At 50.9% G+C, this 12,094-nt stretch overlaps 1 protein-coding gene across 7 annotated transcripts in view; it reads right to left on the bottom strand.

The window, feature by feature from the left end:
• Positions 1-12,094, bottom strand: part of LOC139986076 (uncharacterized) — a 132,300-nt gene that overhangs the window by 24,976 nt on the left and 95,230 nt on the right. The gene's annotated exons all lie outside the window — the stretch shown is intronic.

Genomic DNA, 12,094 nt, shown 5'->3' on the forward strand with positions numbered 1-12,094 from the left:
CGCGAAGGTAGCTGAAAAAACAATGTCGCCGGAGGAGGGCAACTAAAAGGGACGAGGTTAGAAATGGAATAGCGTATGGCCTAGAACGCGGCGGAAACAAGGAGACGTACTGTTACGATCGCTATAGCCGTGAAACGATCCGTAGGGGGAAGCTCGAGGAAACTGATAGGACAGGAGAGGTACGGAGGCTTTGAGCTTTCTGGTTTTTGCAGGCCGATGGAGGAGTAAATTTGAAATTTGCTCGGTAGTCGACTTGCCGATATGGAGAGGCAAAGCGTACGAACCGGATAACGATTTGTTCGAAAAGCAATATAGCGGGCTATCACCGAGCTCGAGGAGGATGAGACGAAGGAAAGCGAGAAGGATGAGGAGGATGGAGGAGGGTGGGAGGGTCGTGTGGGGCGCCCTTTTCCTGAAATTTGCATGAGGTATTAAAGCGCGGTGGCTGCGTTCACCAGTGGAGTTCCTGTTTGCCGACACCGAATGCCGAGGATCAAAGGACCTCTGGCAGGCTCGCGCGCGTCTCTCTCCATTGGGGAACGAGCGCGCGACGCGGCCAGACCGAAACGGGAGTGACAGAGAGAAACGGAGAACCGGAGGGAATCGTTCGTTCGCCGGGCCTTTGCCACTCCACCGAGAATCCCTACGACGTCAGCCAACTTTGGATATTCCTGTTTCTAGGCCTTTGTCGTTAAATCGTCGATCGTACGACAACTGATTTCCTCGCCGAACACTCTGCCATTACGATCGTCGTGCGACGGGCTTGCCGCATCGCTCGGTCGAGCACGATCCGAATCGAGGGATCCACCGCGTGGCAGCCGGCAGGTTTTCTCGGCAAGCTCGGTCGGAAAATCGCGCCGTTACTCCGGAGAGATTTATACGAGACGGCGGAGATCGGGCGATAATCAACGATCCGAACGTTGGAACGAGGAAGGAGTACACGCTACCCTCGCCCGTCGTCCGATTATCATAATTGCCAGTTAATTACGAAATTTATGCGTTCGCTGCTCGAGTCTGAAACGCTGGCTCGTCGGCTTGCCGCGCGATCGTCCGCCAATTTCACGCGTAATAAAGTCGTGGGAGGAATCTAGGCGAGCTATCCGACGATGCGCGTAATTCACGCGCGTTTCGTTGCGCGAAATCGAACCATCGAGCGATACGCGCAGCACGCCGCCGGCCTGCTGTACCTCCTTCTGGAAAAGACGAATGGCCGACGGATCCTTGGACGGAACGACCGCGGACCAACGATATTCCAAGAATGTTAACGCGCGTAATCATATTCTTGTTCGCATCGTGCCCCGTAAAAACGTTAGCTGGCAGTGATGTATGCCGTCGGGGGCACGCATCGCATAAGTAAGGAGGAGCCTTGGGCCCATTCATCAGCTAACAGGGGGAATAGGCCCACGAACCGCTCCATCTCGCTCTCGGCTCTCTCCCTTCTTCCCCCCGCGTGCGTTCTCTCCTGTTTTACGCTACCAGGGGACACTTTCGTGCATCCTATCCATCGGTTAATCGCCGATAACAGTATCTCTTCTTCGTCTAAGAGCTCGATAAGCTCGAACGCCTAGGAAAGCAGCGCGCGCTTGTATTTGGTAGCTGGTCCCGCTGTTGATAAAAAGAAGGCGAACGATCGAAGGACGAGACACGCGCGGACGAGAGAAAGAAAAGGGAACGAGTTTCCTGACAAATAGAATCGGCATTGGGTTCGAGGAGGGACACGCGTTGCCAGTGTAGAAAGGGGGCCAAGGGTGTCGAGGGCGTCGCGTTCCCGAAGCACCGACGGGTGCCAAACCGCATTTTAGGCGAGCTATCCATACCAGCTGAAGCGTTCGGATCGGTAAGGATATCATTCTGCTTGGATGGCGTTTGGTAGTTGCCGGCGGCGCGGCGGTGGCGCGGTGGCCACGATGGTACACGGACGGCGAGTTAGCGGGGAATGCAAAAAGGTCGTGGCCCGGGCCGGGTTGCCGCGTTTTACAAATTATTCAATTAGCCCCGCGAATTAAGGTATGCATATTCATCGCTCTCTGATACGCGTATGTGCGCTCCGTGGCTACATCCAGCGCGCATAAACAATTGGGGCTCGCACACGCGCGTTAGACGCTCTAACGAACTCGCAGCTGCATCCTAAATGCGTCCGTTTTGCAACGATGCGGACAGGGGGCCGGGTTTTCTCCGTGTCCGCGGTGCAGTTGCACGAGTACGCTGTCGGATATGTACGCCAAACTCTGTCCAGTATCCGGTAGAGTCGTTTCGCTCTTTTTCCAGCCCAGTTTACCCATACGCGAAACGCTCGAACGTCCGCTCGTTCCTTCGCTTCCTTTTTTAATCTATTTCGTCGAAGATATTGGACGTTGCTCGACCCTGTCCGACGTTACTCGCTGTTGCGTTCTTGGAAACGCGACGACCGTTTTCTCTCTCTCTCTCTCTCTCTCTCTCTCTCTCTCTCTCTCTCTCTCTCTCTCTCTCTCTCTCTCTCTCTCTCTCTCTCTCTACATCCTAAAGGAAAGCGTTCGTAATCACCGGAAGATTAGCGGATATCGAGCATCTCTTATCGTTAGCCGAGGCTGACGAGGATGGGTATACGGTGAAACTCGTGGACGCGGTGTGCCGTGTAAAATGGTAAAAAGCGGAATTAATTGGCAAGACAGAGCGAGAATTAAAGCGGGGCCAGGAACGAAACGGATTATTATTTCTTCCGGTAGATAAAGCAGGGAAGCGGAATAGGGAAATAAAACATTGCGAGCGTAGGTGAAATAGGCGCGGCCCGTACTATACACGCGGCTTCGCGTCGGGGCTACTGGCAGAGTTACGGTTCGAGGCTCCTGGGCCGGGGTTGCGTTTAAAACAACGCCGAGAAATGCACATTTTAATCGTATCGCTAATAGCCCGACGTTTATAAGCCTCGCTGTGTCTCATGAATACGCATGTACCTGCCGGTGACAACGGTGCAAAATTAATGCACACACGGCAGGATATACAAGTACGTGGCCGGGACGGATCTCCGCGGAGACTTTCGTTTCCGATGCGATTCTTCTTCTTTCCGGACCGACGCGACCCGTCGTCGGGGCCACACCCGAACTGCGTATAACGGGTTACCTTGTTTTCCGAAATTGTTGGCCGTGTTGGCCGTTTCGCCGATCGCCGTACGAGGCAGCGACTTTTATCTTGGATCGCGTTTCGATATCGTCGTATACCCGCTAATGCTCGGAAACTGCGAGCACGAGAACGAGAACGAACGCTCGCGCAACGGTGGACAGTTATCGCGTTGTATTATTCAAAAGTCATCGGAGCGGAATATCGCGAAACTCGGTTCCTTATTCGAGATATTATTTGTTCAACGACATGGGCGTTGTTCCACGAATTAGCGGGTCGGAAACAAATTGTTCCGTGAGAGCCACGAGAACCACGTTTCCTACGTATATATCTCGTATTCATATTCATGCGAATAATTGCAATAATAGCGCAGCTCGGGTAATTGATACCCATGTACGCGATTACGAAGTTAGCAGTGGCCGAAAGGCCGCGCGTTAAATACCGTTCGGTCTTTTTCTCATTTCCATGTGGTCTGTTGGTCGCATTCGAGCCAGCGTGTTGCGTCCATCGGTGGAAAGCGTGCAGCAACGTTAACCGTTCCATAACCGTCGTCGTCCATTCGCGTGCTAATTAATCGACGGGTCTTTCAATTAACGCGTCTTCGGGAACAAGGCGGAATGGTTTCGTGGCGGATCAACGGGAATAATGGCGCGGATAACCTTGTCCCCTTGTAACGCCGGCTTCTTTTATGAATGTAAATGTATTCCCGATCGGTCGATCAGATAGTTTAATATTAATAATAGAGCACGTTCTCGAGATTATCGGGCTTCCTCGAATTTGTCGGCTGTGTGTCACGACGATATGCATCCCCGATATCGCCAATTACGGCCAGATTGAGTCATAACGATTCTGGTTATGTTAAACGCGAGTTTCTTGGCCGTTTTCGTCGATACATCTCACGGTTCGATATAAGATAGCGCAAAAGTATTCTACCTTGCCTTTAATTGGATACTTGTCTCTCTTCTTTCTCTCGCCAGACGACGGGAAGTGCGGTATATCGCGCGAGCATGAGCGCAACGCGAATGCACGATATGTAGTTCGTGTCTTCAATAACGGCCGTATTACATAAAGCCCCGCGTTTCTGTCTGGCTGTTGCCGTTTTTTCTTCCCATAAACTATCCGCGTATAACTCGCGTTTGCTCGCGCGACCGGCATTCTCCCGGCGCAGCCTGCGTTTACGTCTTAACTCGATCGTATTCTCGATCGTATTCTCGATCGCGCCGCTACATTCACACGGAATCACGTTTGTTCCCGGTTCGCGAACAAACCCACGCACGGAAGAATCGAACACAAACGTACGGGCGTTTGCACGTATCGTTTTACGCAGAATTAAGCTTAACGACGCGACGCACGAACCATATCGGACTCGGTGACTTTACTTAGTCGGCTCAAGCTCATCTTCCTCGTCAACTCGGTCCGATCTTTTCTTTCCTTTTCTTCTTCTCTACGTGGACCGATCTTTGACCTTTAATCGTCGTAAAATTACGGTCGGATCGCGAACGATCGGATACCTAAACGTCGAAACTGCCGACGAGGAAAAGGGGTTTTCTGGGTAATTTCGTCGGTGACGGCGATACGTACGTACAGGCGTGGCTCTCCGTATTTCTTGCTTGACTTTAATATGAGCTCCGCCGCGTAAGTAGACGTTACATAAAATGGCAAATATCGGAAGGGCTTACGGCCGCATTATGCCGATGGTAGCGGCTTTATTGCGCGACGTTCTCTTGTGAGTAAAAAAAAAAAAGAAAAAAAGAAAAAAGAAGAAGGAAAGAGAAAGAAAAGGAACGAACGATAGAGAAAGATACGGAGAACGTTAGATCCCGGCAGATGTTCGGGATGTTCGCCGTTGGAAGTGTCTACGCGTCGCGAGCGTTGCTCCGTTCCTTATAAATGTATATAGAAAACGAAGAAAGTTTTCGCGAAGTTAGCGTCACCAGGAACACGAGCCACGATCTCGAAGACTAGATGACCGAGAACGTTTGAACGGCGAGAATTCCAGCGACGAGTGGTTTGGATCGCGTCAAGGGACGCGCGTTTGCCACGTAAACGGTCGTTCGATCCGAGATCGTTAAGATCTATCCTATCGTGAAAAACGTATCGAGTCCTCGAAAGTCCGTGCGCCCTGGAAAACGCGTGAAATTCCCACGGGCTTCTTCGTAAATCGTCGAACGCGTACATTCGCGCGTACATACGAGCGATATTCTCGGTTGTCGATTCCCTGTAAGGAACGCGGCCGATCGCTACCTACAGATCCGTCCTCGACTACGCGATTCCCATTTTCGTCTATTAATCACCAGGGAGAACTACTCGATCGATTTTGAGGCTCGCGCTTCAGGGATTCCATCCTGTCGTTTTCACCGGCGTAGCGACGATCCGGGTGACTTTTTCGAAAAAAAAAGAAGAAACAAATAAAAGAAAAAAAAAAAAAAACGATCTAGAAGCCGGCGACACGCGACGAGATCTTTGGAACGTTGCGAAACGTCGACGTGTCCATGAAAGGCGATTTTCTACGAGGCGACGTCTAAGAGAGACGAACGAGCTACGAGGTAGGAGCGACGGGAGACGGGTCTGGGCATACTTTACGTTATTTGCAGTAAGAAGAACCGCGATTAGAGCGATTAGAGAGACCACGGCGTGCGTGTACAACGGAACGGTTCCATATATCTAGCCAAGCTTTGCGCAACGTTCCAACGCGCTTGGTCTCGGTCTCAATTAACGCAATTACCCGCTCCCTCGTCTAATTACCTATCAAACGGAATTACTATCGCACGGGCGCGAGTGCGCGCGCGCCTGCTCGCCACCGAGCTCTCGTCTCTAATGAACGTTATTAATTGCTTTATGATTTTTCGATAAAACTTGCCGCGTAATCAAGTTATTATCCCACGTTGCGCGTCCTCGTTGCTACTCCGATCCACGGTTACCACCAGCCACTCGTTCGTTCTCGTCTGGTTTTTCGCGCCTAGTCCCGTTTTATGTTCTTCTTCGATTCACGAGAAATATCGAGGACGCGTTAAACCGCGTTACGAACTGCGATGAGAACGAGCCGGTATCATTGAAAGAATCGTGCAAGGATCGGGCGCACGAGGTATCGTCGTGCTCGTTGAACGCGTCGTTCGCAAACGAAGAGATATTCGCGGTTAAAGTTTGCAAGAGCTCGACACAGTTTATAACGTAATTTATATGCACGCTTACCGTCGAATCTCACGACGGAAGAAAGGTTGCGAGACTTAAAAATCGGATTACTCGCGAGCGTCATTCCGCCTGAAGTTTGTCGGCTTATTTGAATATCGCGCGGCCAACTTTTATAACTGTTTCCTCGGATCTATTGGAAGCCGTATCGCGACGTCTTTGTTCGTCCAAATCTTGTTTGCTTTTCACGGTGAAAACGATCCAGCGAACGATCGCTCCGTGTTTATCGGAGTTGATCGGTTGATCGATAAAGAGCCAAAGAGAAAAAAGAAGGAAGGAAAACGTGGAACGTAGCCGCGTTGAAAGTTAATAAAAGTACGCGGTATTTTTGTCAGTTATCCGAGAATCGCGCAACACCACCGTGCCATATTATCCGCAAGATCAAAGGAACACGTCGAGGGGTGAAAGAAAAATGCGAGGGAATAAAAAGTCGTTAACGACGTGCCTTTACGATAAGTCGACGTAAAGAGAGAGAGAGAGAGAGAGAGAGAGAGAGAGAGAGAGAGAGAGAGAGAGAGAGAGAGAGAGAGAGAGAGGGAGAGAGAGGGAGAAAAATATCACGATGGCAACGATAGCTGTGGCATCGGAGAGAGTGGTCATTTAGCGTGGCGAGCAGGTGAGATTGGTGAGACGCGAGCAAGCGGTCGAGGGAATTTAGAGCGAGACGGCGGGGTGACGTTGACCAAATAACAACCGGGGTGTTCCGTCACGGATGCCTTCTCGCTGGTTCCCCTATTTTCTTATCTATATGTCTGGCCAATTTGATAGATGAACGATAGAACCGTGAGTTCTATAAAACGACGGAACGAAAGGCAACCTGGACGAGGACAGGTGCATCCTCCGGAGGCGCGTCTCGAGGGACCTCGACGCACCTGACCGCTCGTTCAACGCGGAGACGGGGAATCCAGCTACCCTTGTATCTCTATTACCGTTAAATTACTCGAAAAGCACGATCGTTTTGGGTAGAGATTAAAACGCGGCCATTAGTTGGACGCCACATGAAATCTTGTCCGTTCGCACGTTTACGTTCGCAACAACTGGTTGCCGTATCGTTTTCGTTCGTTAAATGGGAAACGAGCCAAGCCGAAACGAACTCGTCTCTTTGAGTCGCGTTTGTCGTTTGGCGTTTGTTGGCGATCGCGCGTCGTACGTTTTTCACCGAAGCCTTTAACGCGTCTTGGCCGAACCCGTTCGTATATCCTGGTAACGCGTAATCCCCGGTCTAACCCTATTCACGGCCGACCCAACGCAAATATATGTGCGCTCGATGGATGGAAAAAACACGAGCACGCGAACTCGAACGACGCCAGCCGGCTTTCGACGGTGCCCGAGAGCCGCGCGGAGGAAGAAAACTTAGAAAAGTCGTGTCCCGAGTAAACCCAGAATCGCGGGATTATCCGAGATGATCGCCTAATAGCTTTAGCAAAGAATCGACTGGGGCGACTACTTAAAATTAGCATAAGCCCCGAGTCTACGCCTAACGAGCGGAAGAGACGAGACCCCAAAAGTGCTACGATCAGACGCGAAAAAAGAAGAAAAAAGGAAAAAGAAGGAGAGAAGGAAGGGATCGAGGAAAATCGGGCGTCGTTGCCGATCTAGCGCCAACCCTTTGCCTCGATTTGCTATCTAATTGCAAGCAGAACGAATTTTCTTTCCGCAAACTCTCCTTTCCTCGTATTTACTTAATCGACATCTGCGTGACAGACGCGCGCTTGGCCCGATTAAAGGTAGGTAATCGCGAAGGGGAAACGATTATTTGGCGTTTACGTAGCCGCATTTCCATGGGGCTGGAAACGCGCGAAGAAAGGGGAAACGAGAACGCGGTTATCGCACGCCGTTGTACGCGTTTGTCACGCGATACTCAGTCGCGTTTGCGTTAACGTTCGCGTTACCGTAGACACACGCGTAGTATGCCGCGGTGTCGATTCTTCCGGGTATCGTTGGATCGTTACCGAAGCGTCTAGATTTCTTCCAATTTAGCCTCGGCCGGCCGGCGTATCGCTTCGCTACGTATTGTCAGTCTTAATTGGCTGGCCCGAGTGATTTACGAATTGAGAAAAGAAAGCGTTTCGCGTTGTTCGCGCTCCTTTTCGCTATTCGGATGAAACACGATGTGTGCGCGGTTAAATGCGATTTTCATGGAAATTATTAATTATCCTCGGGCGAGAATCCAGCATACAGCAACGACAATGGCGCCCGCGTAGACCCGCGGTCGTATCAGATGCGAGTTTAACGAAGCTCGTCGTCGATAAAAATCTGGCGAGAGATCCGAATCGCGGCTTAAAGAGAAGAAGAAACGTGCACGCTTCGCTTCTCTGTGAGAGAGGAACGGATCCGTTGACTCGACTCCACTCCACTCGGTTCTTCGCTCGGAGCTTTTTTCACAGAGAACCTGCGCACCGAAAGTCGTAAAATGTCCAGCACCCACGTAGAAACATGTGTCACGTAGACGCACGGTGGCCCGGCTTTGTACGCTCCTCTGTATATTATCGCGTACGCGTACAGTCCGTTTCATCAATCACGAATCTCGAGGGGACTGTTAGGCGCGACCGACTGAGAACGCGATCGTGCGAACGTGGCGTAACATCAACGAGGATTACATAAAAATTATAGCTTAATGATTGTCGCCGGTATAAAATCTTAATTTTATTCAGGTCTAAATTACCGGTTAGGTAGCGGCGCCGCGTGCTTAAGATCCGTAAATTAAGCGAACGGTGGTCTGTGGTTTTGGAGCTACGTACCGGTAGTAGCTACCCGATGTCGAGCAATTAAAAGCGACGAGTTAACGAGTGAACTATAAATGAACGGCTGGCGACGGTGTTCTCGGCAAGCGCGAACTAATCACCGGAAAATTAAACGTTGGCGAAAGAAAAAGCGTCGTCGCGTTCGCGTTCCACCGAACGGTTTCTACGATGACGAATCAGCGTGACGGTTCTTTCTCGCTCCTTCGTTCGTTCGTTCGTTCGTTCGTTTGTTTCTCGGTTAGCCTTTTCACGCGCGTCTTTTCTCTTCTGGAAAGTTTCGTCGCCGGCGATAATCCTCGCCGGTTCGTTCGATTTCTTTGACAAACCCGCGTACCGATTTCGCGCACCGGCTGAATCGAGTTCGCAGGAGAAACGCGACGCCAGCTACCGCCAGCTAAATATCCGTTGAAACATGGCCTGTTGAAACTGGCGGCGAACAATGGACCGGGGACGGAATGAATTGCTGGCGGGGACTGTACGATACACGTAGAAGTCTCGGTTCTACGTGCCTGTCGTCTGTTCGTCATGAGTGCGTGCGCCAACGTCCGGCCTCGTCCGCTCCAAGGATGCTCGACCGACTCCTCCGGTTTGTCGGTTTCACCGCTTTGCTCGATCATGGGACAAAAGTCGGGTCCGAGAGTCCCGTGGGAACCGGAGGAAAGTCACGCTCGCTCAAAAACCATCTTCCATGGTTCGCGTTTTGCTCGACCGAGCCGCGATTCGTTCTAGGACAACTCTGGTCGTCGGGCGATCGTTTTCGACTCGATCGAATCGCGAGAAAAAGCGTCGCGAACCGTATACCTTCCCTGTTAACGTTGCTATTCCGGAAACATTCGCAAACACGATAGACGGTTTCGTACGATTACCAACGGGATAATTATTAGATCGCATCGGCTTTAACATTATGCTTCGCGCCACGACAATGTTACCAGTGTCTGATTTCCGATTACCGCACAATCTTCCTTTATCTCGTTATTTTATTAAGCAATAATTTTCCCCGCTGTTACCGCGATTAACTGTACACACGGGCCTCGCTACCTCGTTACGATTATTCTTCCTTTATTATCGAGAAGATGCGGCGACCTCTTCGCGTGCTCGGGGTCGCCGCACAATTAGATTCTCAGGGTATTACGAGGGTTCCATTACGTTGGTTCGCGTTTCGCTGTTTGTACTCGGCTCGATTATACGCGTTAGAAAGAATCGCTAATTTGTTCGTGCGCGTCGTATCGCTTCGAAGAAATCGTTGCGAAGATTCGACGAGAAATCGCCCGACAAATATCAAACTACGCGTCTCTGCGTTGGATTTTATTCGCTAAACGCGTTTGTCGCCGATCGTAAGTAGCCCGCGCGATAATATAACGGGGCCGATTATACCGCGAGTCGATGTACTCTGACCGACTTATCGATTATCAATCGTTTTACGATCCGTTTATTAATTCAGTAACGATTTCCTCGTTGCCGATCGGCCCACTTATCGCGAACGTTTTCGTCGCATAAAACTTGGATTCGAAGAAGTTTCTACGCTCGTAGAACGTAGTAGAATCGTTGAACGAATTCTGGCAACGAGAAAGGAAAGAATTTCGGCAGACGGAAAACTGCATAGACCTTCCATAGAAGGAATTGCCGACTAAACAGCAAGAGTTGGAAGCAACGCGCGAGAAGGAAAGCCGAGGTTTCCAGAGGCGACATTACGAAGCGGTTCTAAGTATCTTGAAATTTCAAGGAAGAGAAAATTCCTAGTGGAAGATGGCCGACGCGAAATGGATGGTGTAGGCAAAAACGAAACCGATCGACGGTTCGTGGAATTTAATAGGAGTTGGCGGAGGACGAAAGCTGGGAAGGAAGGTGGCTGGCGCGAACAGCAACGTGACGGAAGCGGTTTGCTCGTTTGTTATCGGTAGGCTCGGCTATTTCGCCGTAAATCGTCGTTATCGTAAGGGATCGTAAGTATCGAAAGGCGCAACGAATCAGTTCGACATACGTACTCGGCGCAGCGATGTCGCTTATAAGAAGGTGGTAGCAGTTTTCATGAAGCCGCCCCGCGGGGAATTGCCCGGCAGTACGGCGGAATAACTTTGCGGTTGATTTATACTTCCGACAGGCGTAACGAGCTTGCGCTCGGACCGCGCTCTTACGCGCGGCTCGGTCGCCGCAAATAGAAATAAAGAATCGATAACGCGCCGCTCGGTTTATTGGCAAAATAAACGAAACGTTTACGGCCAATTCTTATTAGAACGTTGGAATTTAACGGCGCCGTTACTCAACTACCCCTTGTACCGTTTTCTTTTCGGTGTTTTAAGCGCGTCTTGCGCTCGACGATGGTTTTCCAAAGTTGATCGTGGTCGCGTAGTAGGGGGAAAGACCGTACGGCGACGAGAGACGGCCTGAAATTTATTCGTCGGGTTTTCAGATGCTCGCGGAGATAACGGAGATGAACAGGAAACGCGGCAGACTCGTTGACTATCAATGAAATAGCGCTGCCCGACTCGTAGACCCTGCTTGTTGTCTGTGCATAGAAATCTCGGGGCGACAGCGAACCGTTCTATTTTCCGTGACGTTATTTTTATCCGAGGCATTGACGTCGCGAAATGATAGATCAGGTATAGGTGTGTAGACGGGTAGGAGCACACGGTGGGCTCGCTAACGGTCTCGATTCGCAAATACAACGAGAGTCGATGGCGCATCGAACGCGTCGAGTCAAACGCTGCAACGATCGAGCCGGAGTATCGTTGGCAGCGCGTAAGCAAAAAGCGTATCTAGCCCTGGGACGGACTGGGACTGCGTGGAAAGGGCGAAAACGTGAATGGAAGAAGATGAGAGAGAGAGAAAGAGAGTGTGTGAGAGAGAGAGAGAGAGAGAGGGGCCAGTCGAGAGCGGGCAGTCGGTTTCCGTCTGGTTGTCATCCTTGCGGTTGACGTACCTTATTCGAAGAAGAGTCTGTCCGTAAAGCGGAGGACGAGGGGAGAGAGAGAGAGAGAGAGAGAGAGAGAAAGAGAGAGAGAGAGACGGCCGAAGGAGGGTGTGCGGGAGGGCAGGAGGATGGAATACATCCGCGGAATACTTAA

This window comes from Bombus fervidus, chromosome 4 (genome assembly GCF_041682495.2).
Source record: "Bombus fervidus isolate BK054 chromosome 4, iyBomFerv1, whole genome shotgun sequence".
NCBI classification, from domain to species: domain Eukaryota; kingdom Metazoa; phylum Arthropoda; class Insecta; order Hymenoptera; family Apidae; genus Bombus; species Bombus fervidus.